Below are 14,447 nucleotides of genomic sequence, written 5' to 3'. Positions count from 1 at the left end.
TCCTCCTCCATATGTTAGTATCCATCCCCCCCATCCCTTGTATTTATATTATATATATTTTGTTTATACTTGTAGATGTATATCTACAAGTATATCTATTTTTGTCTTTGTATTGTTGGTGCCTGGCATAGTACCTGGCATATAGTCAATGATATAGGAAATTCCTAGATAAGGAAGCTTTGTCTGACAATTCAGGCTTGCACCTTTTCTGCTTAGTTTTAGAGAGTTGGCTAGAGGACTAAGAGAGGCTTGGGTCACAAAGACAGGATGTGGCAGGGGAGGGATTTGAACCCAGGTCTTACTGACTGTGAGGGAAACCAGCTTTCTATTCACTGTCATACTGCTTCTTTGAGCACAAAGTAAGTGCTTAATAAGTATTTAACTGATCTTGGGCCAGATGAAGGAATGAAAGAAAAAGCATACATTAAGTCAGGCCTGTACAACATATAGCCCATGTGCCACTTGTGGCCCTCAAAGGATTCCAGGCCTCTGGCAAAAAATGTAGAGGATGTAAAGTGCTTACTCTGTGCAGAGTGCACATAGACAAGCAGATCTGCAATTGCTCTCTGGATCCTTACATTATAATTAGGACAGAAAACAAGTAAGAGGCTTCAAGTCAGATGGGTGCAGTGGCAAAGCAGAGGCATGTTCCTTAATGACATTTTCATTAATAAGACCTTAGTCTTTATGAAGTTGAGCCATTTGACAGTGTCAAGGACTTTGGTGGACAGAACTTTCATTTCTAGGTCTTCAGTAGCTACGGCTGCCACACTGTGGCAGGGCTTAGGCTGGAAGCAGGGCCTGTGGTCTGGGGGTGCTACTATTCCCTGGGTTCTTGGGCTTCCCTGTGCACTGGCACTTTGTCAGTGGTGGGGATGGTGTGCCCAGGGGCTGAGTTGAAAGGGCTGTGGGGGAGTGACAGGGGGCTGCCAGGGTGAGATCTCGACCAGGACATCTGAGAGGAGTTGATGGTTGAAGTGGTTGGACCTGTCTGTCACATAGTGGCTCCTATCTCTTCTCAGGGTGCCTTACTGCTTCAGCTGATCTGTCACTGTCATTTGGTTGGCTCTGGACTCTTCTTTTCGAGGGTTGCTCCCCTTTATTATGGTTGTCAAGGCCAGAAGCAGGACTGGTGACCCAATTCCTCGCTGTCCTCAACAACCACACTACCTTTGTCATCCAGCACACAAGTGCCCACTGACTCAGAGACCTCTCTCTGTGGCTCTTCTCCACCTTTTTCTCCAGTCAGACTGGCTCTGTAGGAGCCCATAAGAACACCTCAAGCAGTGCTAGTCTCCTCCTCCTCTGCCTAAATGAAATGCAAAATTGTGCCTTGATATTATTAAGCACTTATACCCCAAATGTGTCCTCCTTTTAGTATTCTTTTCTCCAGGCTAAACACTTTCAATTATTTCAACAGTTTTTATGGTTTATAGATGTCACACTATCCTTCTCTCTTCTGGATGCCATATAGTTTAAATGTCCTTTTAAAATGAGATATGCAGACTAGAAAACAGTATTACAGATGTGGTCTAACTAGTCCACAATAAAATAGAACTATTGCTTCTTGTGATCTGGACACTAATGATAATAACAACATAGATTTTATATGATTCTCAGCATTTCCAAACTGTAGCTCATCATTCTAAACCCACCCTTCCTCCAAAGTTACCTGTTTCTGTTGAGGGAATCACTAGGACCTACTAGTCTCCTCTAGGCTTGTAACCCAGGAGTCACACCTTGATTATTCTCTTTCCTAAATCCCTTTGCCATCATATAAAAAAATTGCTGAATCATGTTGATTTTTACCTCCGTAACATCATTTACATCTTTGCCCTTCTTTTTACTTACATGGACCACCATCCTAATTTAGGTCCTCATTCTCTCTCACCCAGATGATTGTAATAACCTCCCTGCACCCAGTTTTATCCCTTTCCAAGCAGTCTTCCATACATCTGCTAAAATAATCTGTCTTCTTGAGATGCAGGCTTGATCTTGTTCCTTCTTAAAAATAAAAACAAAAACAAAAACAAAAACAACACTTTAGTGGCTACCTGTTGCCCTTGGAGTAACAGACAAATGTTTTTAGCCTGCCATGTGAAAGCCTTCGCTGACTGGCTACTACTAACTTTTATAAACTTGATTTCACTTTACTCCCCTCCCCTTAATCTATACTACAGTCAAACTGGCCTGGTAGCTATTCCCTGCACCAGGCTCTACATATATATATATGTGTGTGTGTGTATATATATATATATATATATATGTATACATACATATATACACACATATATATATTGTGCTCCACACCTGAAGAATGGCCATCATCCTTATTTGTATTTTAGAGGATTTTATTTTTCCTTTAAGCCTGCACTCTGGTGCCAGCTCCTCCAGGAGGCTTTTCTTTACATATATAATTTATTTATTTTTAGTTTTCAACCTTCACTTCCATAAGATTTTGAGTTTTAAATTTTCTCCCCCCCCCTCACTTTTCCCCTCCCGAAGATGGCTCGAAATCTGATATAGGCTTTACTTATACATTCATATTAAGCATGTTTTTCACAGTCATAATGCAAAGAAGAATTAGAACTAATGGGAGGAACCATAGGAAAGAAGAAACAAAACAACACAACAAAAGAAAAGGAGAGTAAATAGTATGCTTTCATCTGCATTCACACTCCATCGTTCTTTCTCTGTATGTGAATAGCGTTTTCCATCGTGAGTCTTTTGGAGTTGTCTTAGATCCTTGCATTGCTGAGAAGAGCTCAGTCTATCAAAGTCAGTCATTGCACAATCTGAGTGTTACTGTGTACAATGTTCTGCTGGTTCTGCTTCACTCAGCATCTGTTCATGTAAGGTTTTTCTGAAGTCTGTCCATTATTTCTTATAGCACAATAGTATTCCATTACATTCATATAGCACAGCTCATTCAGCTATTCCCCACTCATTCAGCTATTCCCCAATTGATGGGCATCCTCTCAATTTCTAATTCTTTGCCACCACAAAAAGAGCTGCTATAAAATTTTTGTAAATGTAGGTCCTTTTCCTGTTTTTATAATCTCTTTGGTATGTAGACCTAGAAGTGGTATTGCTAGGTAAAAGGGTATGTATAACTTTATAGCCCTTTGAGCATAGTTGCAAATTGCTCTCCAGAACGGTTGGATCACTTCACAACTCCACTACCAATGCATTAGTGTTCCAATTTTCCCACATCTTCTCCAGCATTTGTTATTGTCCTGTTTTGTCATGTTAGCCAGTCTGATAGGTGTGATGTGGTGCCGCAATGTTGGTTTTTTTCCCCCCAGGCAATTGGGGTTAAGTGACTTGCCCAGGGTCACATAGCTAGTAAGTGTCAAGTGTTTGGTCTGAGTCTGGATTTGAACTCAGGTCCTCCTGACTTAAGGATCGGTTCTCTATCCACTGCACCACCTAGCTGCCCCTCAGTGTTGTTTTGGTTTGTATTTCTCTAATCAATAGTGATTTAGAGCACTTTTTCATATGACTATGGATAGCTTTAATTTCTTCATCTGAAAATGCCTGTTCATGTCCTTTGACCATTTATCAATTGGGGAATGACTTGTGTTCTTATAAATTTGACTCAGTTCTCCATATGTTTTAGAAATGAGGCCATTATCAGAGACACTGGTTATAAAAATTTTTTCCCATTTTTCTGCTTCCCACCTAATCTTGGATGCATTGGCTTTATTTTTGCAAAAACTTTGCAATTTAATGTAATCAAAGTCATCCACTTTGCATTTCATAGTGTTCTCTGTTTCGTTGGCTCATAAATTCTTCCCTTCTCCATTGATCTGATAGGTAAATTATTCTTGCTCTCCTAGTTTGCTTATAGTATCAGTCTTTATATCCAAATCATGTACCCATTTTGACTTTGTCTTGGTATAGGGTATAAGATGTTGGTTGGTGCCTAGTTTCTGCCATACTATGTTCCCGTTTTCCCAGCAGTTTTTGTTAAATAGTGAATAATTATTCCGGGAGCTAGAGTCTTTGGATTTATCAAATAGTAGATTAGTATAGTCATTGACTGTTGTGTCTTGCATACCTGACCCATTCTACTGATCCACTACTCTGTTTCTTAGCCAGTACCAAGTAGCTTTGATGACTGCTGCTTTATAATATAATTCAAGATCTGGTACAGCTAGGCCACCTTCCCTTGCATTTCTTTTCGTTAATTCTCTTGATATTATGGACCTTTTGTTCTTCCAGATGAGTTTTGTTATTGTTTTTCTAGCTCTATAAAGTAATTTTTTGGTAGTTTGATTGGTATGGCACTGAATAAGTAAATTAATTTAGGTAGAATTATCATTTTTATTATATTAACTTGGCCTATCCATGAGCAACTGATGTTTTCTTCAGTTATTTAGATCTGACTTATTTGTGTGAAAAGTGTTTTGTAATTGTGTTCATATAGTTCCTGGTTTTGTTTTGGCAGGTAGACTCCTAAATATTTTATAATGTCTACAGTAACTTTAAATGGGATTTCTCTTTCTATCTCTTGTTGTTGGGCTTTATTAGTAATATATAGAAATGCCGATGATTTATGTGGGTTTTTTTTATATCCTGCAACTTTGCTAAATTTGTTTATTATTTCAAGTAATTTTTTACTTGATTTTCTAGGATTCTCTAAGTATACAATTATATCATCTGCAAAGAGTAATAGCTTCATTTCTTCTTTGCCTATTCTAATTCCTTTATTCTCCTTTTCTTCTCTTATTGCTAAAGCCAACATTTCTAGTACAGTATTGAATAACAGTGTTGATAATGGACATCCTTGTTTCACCCCCTGATCTTGTTGGAAATTCTTTTAGCTTATCCCCATTACATATAATACTTACTGATGGTTTTAGATAGATGCTACCTGTCATTTTAAGGAAGACTCCATTTATTCCTGTGCTCGCTGGTGTTTTTTAATAGGAATGGGTGTCGTGTTTTGTCAAATGCTTTTTCTGCATCTATTGAGATAATCATATGATTTCTGTAAGTTTTGTTGTTGATACGGTCAATTTTGCTGATGGTTTTCCTAATATTGAACTATGGTCAATTTTGCTGATGGTTTTCCTAATATTGAACCAGCCCTACATTCCTGGTATAAATCCTACATGATCATAGTGTATTATCCTTGAGATAAGCTGTTGTAATCTCTTTGCTAATATTTTATTTAACATTTTTGGTCTATAATTTCCTTTTTCTGTTTTGGCTCTTCCCAGTTTAGGTATCAGCACCATATTTGTATCATAAAAGAATTTATTACGATTTCTTCTTCACCTATTTTCCCAAATAGTTTATATAGTATTGGAATTAGTTATTCTTTTTTTTTTTTTTTTTTTTTCTAAGCAATAGGGTTAAGTGACTTCCCCAGGTCACATAGCTAGTAAGTGTTATGTGTCTGAGGTTGGATTTGAACTCAGGTCCTCCTGACTCCTACTCTATCTGCTGCGCCACCTCGCTGCCCTAGAATTAGTTATTCTTTAAATGTTTGATAGAATTTACTAGTAAATTCATTTGGCCCTGGAGATTTTTTTCTTAGGGAGTTCATTGATGGCTTGTTCAATTTTTTTTCTGAAATAGGATTATTTAAATTATTATATTATATTAATAATTAATCATATTATATTAATTATATATTATATTATATTAATCCTCCATCCTCCTCAATAAATCCTACTCATTTAAGTATTTTATTTCCTCTTCCATTAATCGAGGCAATTTATATTTTTGTAAATATTCATCTATTTCACCAAGATTGTCAAATTTATTGGCATGTGTTGGGCAAAATAGCTCCTAATTATTGTTTTGATTTCCTCTTCATTAGTGGTGAATTCACTCTTTTAATTTTTGATGCTGGTAATTTGGTTTTCTTTTTTTTTCAATCAAATTAACCAAAGGTTTATCTATTTTATTGTTTTTTTTTTCATAAAACCAATTTTATTTATTAGTTCAATAGTTTTCTTAATTTGAATTTTATTAGTCTCTCCTTTGGTTTTCAGAATTTCTAATTTGGTATTTAATTGGGGATTTTCAATTTGTTCTTTTTCCGGCTTTTTTAGTTGCATGCCCAATTCATTGATCTCCTGTTTCTCTATTTTATTCATATAAGCATTTAGAGATATAAAACATCCCCTAAGAACCACTTTCACTGCATTCCATAAGTTTTGGTATTGTCTCATTATTGTCATTCTCTTGGATGAAGTTATCGGTTGTTTCTAGGATTTGTTATTTGACCCACTCATTCTTTGGGATTAGATTATTTAGTTTCCAATTAATTTTTAGTTTATTTTTCCATGACCATTTATTACTTATAATTTTTATTGCATTATGATCTGAAAAGGATACATTTAATATTTCTGTCAGTCTGCATTGGATTGGGAGGTTTTTATGCCCTAGTACATGGTCAGTTTTTGTGTAGGTGCCATGTACCACCAAGGAAAAGGTATATTCCTTTCTATCCCCATTTAATTTTCTCCAGAGGTCTGTAACATATAACTTTTCTAAAATTCTATTCATCTCCTTAACTTCTTTCTTGTTTATTTTGTGTTTAGATTTATCTAATTCTGAGAAGGGGAGGTTGAGATCCCCCACTAATACAGTTTTGTTATCTGTTTCTTCCTGTAACTCCCTTAACTTCTCCTCTAAGAATTTGGATACTATACCACTTGGTGCATATCTGTTTAGTAATGATATTACTTCATTGTCTATGGTACTTTTTAACATGATGTAGTTTCCTTTCTTGTCTCTTAATTAGATGTATTTTTGCTTTTTCTTTGTCTGAGATCAGCTACTCCTGCTTTTTTTACTTCAGCTGAAGCATAATATATATTCTGCTCCAGCCTTTGACCTTTACTCTGTGTGTATCCCTCTGCTTCAGATGTGTTTGTTATACACAACATATTGTAGAATTATGTTTTTTAATCCACTTTGCTATCTGCTTCTGTTTTATTGGAGAGTTCATCCCATTCACATTCACACTTATGGTTACTCTCTGTGTCTTTCTCTCCATCCTCTTTTCCCCCCTGTTTATATTTTTCTCTCTCCTTTTTCCCTTCCCCTCCTCAATAGAGTTTTGCTTTTGACTACCGCCTCCCTCAGTCTTCTCTCCCTTCTATCAGCCCCTTCCCTTTTCTTCCCCTTTACCTTTACTACTTCTCTCCCTTCTATTCACCTCTTCCCTTTTCTTTTTCCCTTTCCCCTCCTACTTCCCATTGGGTAAGTTAGATTTCTATACCTAACTGATTATGTTATTCCCTCTTTGAACCAAATCTGATGAGAGTAAGGTTCAAACAGTGCTCATCTCCCTCCTTTCCCTCTGCTGTAATAGATTTTTGTGCCTTTTCATGTGATGTAATTTACCCTTTTCTGCCTCTTCCTTTCCTCTTCTCCTAGTATAATCCCTTTCCACCACTTAATTAGATTTTTTTATCATCACATCAAAGTCAACTTATACCCACACCCTCTGTCTGTATATGCCCCTTCTAAATGTCATAATAACAATACAGTTCTCTGAGTTACAAGGGTCATCTTTCCTTGTAGGGATGTAAAAATTTTACCCTTATTAATAATATATTTTTGTTTTTTCTTACCTGTTCTATTCAGTCTTGTAGTTGAAGATCAAATTTTCTGTTGAGCTCTGATTTTTTCATCAGGAAGGTTTGGAAGCCCTCTGTTTCATTGAATGTCCATCTCCTCCCCTGAAAGATTATGCTCAGTTTTGCTGGGTAGTTGATCCTTGGTTGTAATGCAAGCTCCTTTACCTTTCGGAATATCATATTCCAAACCCTCCAATCTTTTAATGTAGAAGCTACAAGGTCCTGCATAATCTTGACAGTGGTTCCGTGATATTAAATTGTTTCTTTCTGGCTGTTTGCAGTATCTTCTCTTTGACCTGGTAATTTTAGAATTTGGCTACAAGATTCTTTGGTGTTTTCAATTTGGGATCTCTTTCAGGAGGTGATTGGTGAATTCTTTCTATGATGATTTTAGCCTCTAGTTCTAGGACCTCAGGGCTGTTTTCCTTGATGATTTCCTGAAAGATGCTGTCTAGGCTCTTTTTTTTTTAAAGGTTTTATAGTTTTTAATTTATAAAAATAGTAATATATTTGGGTGCATTAAATGCACTCACCCTTTATACAATCTTAACATCATAACATGTTCAGTTTTTCTTCCAAAATTTTGCGTATTGTTCCACATTGAAGTCATCTCCAAATTCTGCCTCTTTTTTTCCCACTTCAGCATACTTGGGATTCCGTTTGCATAGTCTAATCTTTCTTTCCTCTGGCGACAGTGTGTCAATATCTACTGGCATTGTAAGGATCCACCGAGGCTCCTGATATCTGATATGAATGGTAGATCCATCTTGCTTGACCAACATCACTGGATACAATCGAGCATAAGCCTTCCTATGCATTCGAGTGAGGGAAGCCTGGTTGGAGTTGAGCTGGATGGAGGATGTATGCAGGTGATGTGAAGTGGGAAAACTGATCTTCACTAAATCCTGTTGTAGGAAGCAAATCACTCTTCTCACAGCTATCATTCTTGTCCCTGGTATGATGTCCCTGGTATGTTTCAAGCAGCTCGTGAGATGGAGGCCCTCTTCACATAGATGTCAACTGAGCCTCATCACATCCAAAGCACCAAAATATTAACTGATGTATACTTTGAGTACAATCTCCCGGGGCTGCGGTGCTGGAAGCGTCTGGGAGATGCTCCAAGGGCTATGCGGTGGGGTGGCTCGCACACCGGGGGCAGAAGGTGGAGGGCAGAAGGTCACGGGTGGTACATCTGTATCGCCTTGCAGTGGCGCACGGGGATCTAGGCTTTTTTTTCATCGTAGTTTTCATGTAGGTCAATAATTTTTAAATTGTCTCTCCTGGATCTACCAGGTCAGTTATTTTACCAGTGAGGTATTTTATGTCTTCTTCTGTTTTTTTCATTCTTTTGTTTCTGTTTGATTCTTGATCTCTCCTAGAGTCATTAGCTTCCATTTGCCCAGTTCTAATTTTTAATAACTTGTTTTCTTCTATTAGATTTTGTACCTCTTTTTCCATTTGGCCCATTTTACTTTTTAAAGAGTTCTTCCCATCAGTGAGTTTTTGTGCCTCCTTTTCCATTTGGCCAATTCTACTTTTTAAGGAGTTATTTTCTTTAGTGTACTTTTTTTTCCATTTGGCCAATTGTGTTTTTCAAGTACTTGTTTTAATTATTAAAGCAAGTACAGTTTTAATTACAGTTAATTTTTGTTCTTCCTTTTCCAAGTTATTGACTGTCTTTCACACACCTCTCATTTCTTTTCCCAATTTTTCTTCTACCTCTTTTATTTGACTTTTAAAATCCTCCTTGAGCTCTTTCAAGAAGGCTTTTTGGGTTTGAGATCAGTTCATATTCCCCTTTTTGGTTTTGGATATAGGTATATTGATAATGTTGTCTTTTCTGAATTTATGAATCTTCCCCATTCCCATAATAAGAATCTGTGGTCATGGTCTGTTTCTGCTTTTTGCTCATGGCGTTTGCCTATTTCCTGACTTTTAAAAAAAAGTTGAGCTGTCTTGCTGGAGCACAGGGGGCACTGACCCAAGCTTCATGCTGGGAGCCCAGGACCTGTTCACTGGCTTTGTGCTGGGGCCTCAGGTGCTGGCATTTGGAGACTGTAGGCTTCTGGCAGCTTACCTGATGCTGATCTGGAGTAAACAACACTGTAGCTCTCAGGGTGGGGGTGGGGGGAGTCTGGTTCCTGGGGATGGGAGTTTACCCAGGCCTTGCACTCGAATGTTTGGCTGCTAGAGGATGTCTGTCAGCCTGGAACTTTGCCTCCTGGAGTTGTGCTTCCCAGAGTTGTGCTGAGGCACTGGGAGATTAGGCTGCTGTCATACATGTGGTGGTTTTCTGTGCTAGTGTCTACCTGTTCCCTTGCCTGAGGCATTTAGGGTTCCTGGTATTGGTGCTTGCTGGGATGCCTCCTATCCTATACTGCTCCCTCTCCCCCAGAGCAAGAGGGGCCTTTCCCCGTAATCTCCTAAGCTTCCTGGTCTACAAGCCTGCTCTACCCCATTTTTTCTGCTAGCTCAGCTGTTCCAGGGTTTTTCCTGGGGCGATATTTTCTAGGCTTTCAGAGGTCAACAAGGGAAGGTAAGAGCAACTTACTTCTTATTCCACCATCTTGGCTCCCAGAAGTGGAAGGTCCAGGAGACTTTTCTTGATATCCCCCAATATTTTCTCTTGCCCCATCTTTTTGTAGAATGCTTTGTCTGAATTTCTCTTTTGACCCATCACACACAGTATTAACCTGGGGATGTTATATTCCTGCTCCAGCTCCCCCAGAAGAACATGACCTTCTGAAGAGAGCTGTCATTTTTTAATCTTTGTGTCCCTAGTGCTAGAACCTTGCACATAAAAAATGCTTCATGTTTGTGAAATTGAATTGCTCCAGCAAAGCTCTTCAGTTATTCTGATATGAGGAAACTGATGTGCATAGAAGCATTTCTGTTAATGCTGCTTAAATTAAATTACTAACTTTTTGGTAGTAGCATTGCTCTGTTGTTTCATTAAACTTGTGGCAAATTGAAGCTTCTAGATTTTTTTTTCATATTTGCTGTCAAGCAGGGTGGGTCTTTCATCTTGTATATGTATAAATCCACTTTTGAATATACATTTAGGTTTTGAAATTTTCCGTGGTGAATTTTATCTTGTTGGTTTGGGTCTAGCATTCTAGCTCAAAGAGATAAGGCATTTGGATTTTGTCTTCTCTGGTGCTTCCTATCCCTTTGAAAAGTCTTTAAGCCATTCACTGAAAAAAAAAATGGCAGTTTGGGTGTCTAGTGTATAGGAGGACTGGACTTGGAGTTACTGAGATCTGAGTTTGAATGGAACCTCAGGCACTTGTTAGCTCTGTGACCCAGGGCAAGTCACTTAACCTCTCTGTTACTCAGTTTCCTCATATGTAAAATGGGTATAATAATAACACTTAACCTGCCAGGATTGTTATGAGGATCAAGTGAAAAAAATATATAAAGGGCTTTGCAAACCTTAAAGAAATACAGAGAGTTATGAGAGGTTCAAGGTGGGGAGAGTAATTGCCCTTTGAAGGGAATCAGAGAAGGGTTTAGGGGCATTTGAATTGGCCTTTAAAGAATGTGTCCGAATTTAACAGGTGCAGAAGGTGAGGAGTGAGAGAGAGACTATTGTAGGCATAAGGCATAAGTAAAAGCCATAGGGGTGAGGAGAATTCCGCAGTAGGCTGGAAGTTAGATTATGTGAAAGGGATTAGTAACATTCCACCAAAATATCTCTCCCCAAATTTACTTAAGATCTCTTAGTTGCCAAATCCAATGGTCTTTTCTCTATACTCCCTGTCTTTTCTGAAGCGTTTTACACTGTTGATCACACTTTCCTCTTCCTGGATATTCTCTTCTTTCTAGGTTTTTGGAACACCATTCTTTCCTGGTTCTCATCCTACCTAACTGACCCCTTATGCTCTTCTCTGACTCCTTTGCTGGATCTTAGTTGAGATCTCTCCTTTTATCTATAAAATATCCCTCAGCGTGTTCTGTCCTAAATCCTCTTCTCTTCTCCCTCTATATTATTTCACTTAGTGATTTCATCAGTTTCCATGGATTTAGTTACTATCTCTATGCTGATAAGTCTCAGATCTACCTATTCTGCCCTTTCATCTCCAACTGCCTTTGAGACATCCTAAACTGGATGTCCAGTAGATGTCTTAAACTCATTATGTCTAAAACTGAACTTTTTAATCTTCATACCCTTCCTCCTACCTTCCTTATTACTGTAGAGGATAACACCATCCTCCCACTCTCAGACTCCCAACCTAAGAGTCATCCTGGATTCCTCATTCTCCCCACCCCCCTCCATCCCCATTTACCTTCATCCAATCTTGCCAAGGCCTGTCAGTTTCATCTTTGCAGCAACTTACCTATACTGCCTCTTCGTTCCTCTGACTCTGCCACCACTCTAATGCAGTCCCTTATCACCTCATGTCTGGACTATATTTTAATAGCCTGCTGGTGAGTCTGCCTGCCTCAGGTTTCTTCCTGTTCCAAGCCATCCTCCATTCAGCCTCTAAAATGCTTTTCCTAAAGCACAGGTCTGATCCTATCAACCCCTAAACCTGCCCCTCCCCAAATCAATAGCTTCCTATTGCCGCCAGGAACAAATAAAATAAATGCTCTGTTTGGCATTCAAAGCCATTTATAAACAAGCTCCCTCTTACCTTTCCAATCTTCTTATACCTTACTCCCCAACACATACTGTTTGTTCCAGTGAAAACCTCCTAGCTGTTTCTCAAACAAGACACTGCATCTCTCAGCTCTGGGCATTTTCCCTGACTGTTCCCCATGCCTGGAATGCTCGCTCTCTCTGCCTACTGACCTAACTTCCATTAACGACAACTAAAATGCCTTCTTTAACTGGAAGCCTTCCCCAACCCCTCTAATTGTAGTGCTTTCTTTTCTGTTAATTCCTATTTAGCGTATATATAGCTTGATTTGTATCTATTTGCTTGCATATTATTCCCTCTCTCCCATTAGTCCTAAGCTTCTTGAGAACAGGGACTGTTTTTTGCCTCTTTTTGTATTCCAGTCTCTTAGCAAAGTGCCTGGCACGCAGTAGGTGCTTAATAAATGTTTATTTATGGATTGAGTATGAACTTATGCTAGAAAGGATGAAAACTTTTGGAAATGGAAAACCTTGAATGTTAGGTTAAGGAATTTAAACATGATAGAGAAGATTTGTGCACATAAGTGACATGACCAGAAATATGCATAAAGAAAATAAATTTGAAAGTTTTGTGAAGGGTGGCATGGAGGTGGAAAGACTTCTTTAGAGACTTTTGTAATTGTCCAAGCAAGTCATGATCACAATTTGTACTACAGGATGATGAAAATAGAAGTAAAAGAGGATAAATGATAAGAGGTAGAATCTAAAGAAATTTGTAATTGATTAGATGTAAATGAGGTTTAATTCAAATATAACTCCAAAATTTCAAACATGAGCAACTAAGTAAATGAGAGTTACACCATTAGGAAATCAAGTGAAGTTAGGAGGAACAGGTTTTGGGGAAAAGATAATCTCAGTTTTGGACATATTGACTTGGAGTGCCAGTGTGACACATTCGCAGAGATGTTCTCTAGGCAATTAGAAAGTCAACATGTGAGTTTGGAGCTTGGGAGTAGTTGGAGATGGAGATAAATATTTTGGAGTTGCTGCAGGAGCAACATCTACCTCAGGGGTGGGGAATCTGTGGCCTCAAGGCCACATGTGGCCTTCTAGGTTTTCAAGTGTAGCAAGTGGATTAAGTCAAAGGGTTACACTTGAGGACCTAGAGGGCCACATGTGGCCTCGGGGCTGCAGATTCCCTACTCCTGATTTACCCTCATGTAGGCCGTTTAGTTTTTCCTTAGAAGGCAAGGAAGCATCCTTGAGGCTAAATTAGGTCCAGGGAGTTAAGAGATTTCCATTTTCCTAAGGGCATAAAACTCCCACAAAGAGTCAGTGCCCTCAAACTTGTGAGATGTTCCACTGTGGTGAAAGTCACTATACCCTGCTGACCAGCCAGAGGCGTAGAGTAAGTAAATGTCCTTGCTGAATATCTAATATTTATGGCTGAATAAACTCCTGTTAGATCAGTGGTTCTCAGAATATGATTGGGAGACTACTCAGGGTCTCAGAGACCCTTTTAAGTGGCACACAAAGTTAAAACTATTTTCATAATACTAATAATATGTTTTAATTTCCAGGGTGGTAAATATCAATAGATAAAGCCCACATAAATGAAAATTCTTTTAAAGGATTCCTCAATAATTTTTAAGAGAGTATAGGAGTAATGCAGATCGAAGCATACTATTTGCTATTTTTTTCTTCTGTTCTGTTTTGTTTCCTCTTTCTGGTGGTTCTTCCTATTGGTTCTAATTCTTCCTTACAACATGACTAATGTGAAAATATGTTTAATAGGAATTTGTACATATAGCCTACATCAGACCTGCATTGTAGTTTTCTGACCGGTTCAGTTCTATTTACTAGGGATCTTGATGTGATCATTACAGAATTATTCTTTTCTTCTGGAGATTTTTCTTGACATTCTTTTACCACATATTATTATTTCTTCATTGTATTTTTCTTTGCTTGTATCTTTCTTTAGTCTGTCACCTGGTTTTTCTGTGAGGATTTCTTTCTTTTCTGCTATGGTAGTTTTTTTTTTTTTTTTTTTAACGGCATAGGGGATATTACTATTCTTGGTGCTCTTGGACTCAGGGTCTTGAGTCTGGAGCAGTGTATGAGAGGAGGTAGTGTTTGGGGTAGTTTGACTTGCTTGGCACATGTAACCTGTCTCTCTCTCAAATTGACTTGTTCCTTCAAGTAGGCTTTATTATCTGGCCTGTAGGTGGCAGTTGGTATAGATAATGGTAGGTTTAGTGGGCTCCTTC

The 14,447-nt window shown here is 38.3% G+C and overlaps 1 protein-coding gene and 1 pseudogene across 2 annotated transcripts in view; one reads left to right on the top strand and one right to left on the bottom strand.

The window, feature by feature from the left end:
- The window catches only part of LOC114034139 (TBC1 domain family member 12-like), a 128,875-nt gene that overhangs the window by 9,994 nt on the left and 104,434 nt on the right, over positions 1-14,447 (top strand). The window lies entirely within an intron of this gene.
- On the bottom strand, positions 8,165-8,545 carry LOC114034140 (annotated as a pseudogene).

The sequence above is a fragment of the Vombatus ursinus genome, unplaced genomic scaffold, assembly GCF_900497805.2.
Source record: "Vombatus ursinus unplaced genomic scaffold, bare-nosed wombat genome assembly UNPS02008216.1, whole genome shotgun sequence".
Taxonomy (NCBI): Eukaryota; Metazoa; Chordata; class Mammalia; order Diprotodontia; family Vombatidae; genus Vombatus; species Vombatus ursinus.
Note: the sequence above shows the minus strand (reverse complement) of the source record. Positions and strands in the feature narration are given on the sequence as shown.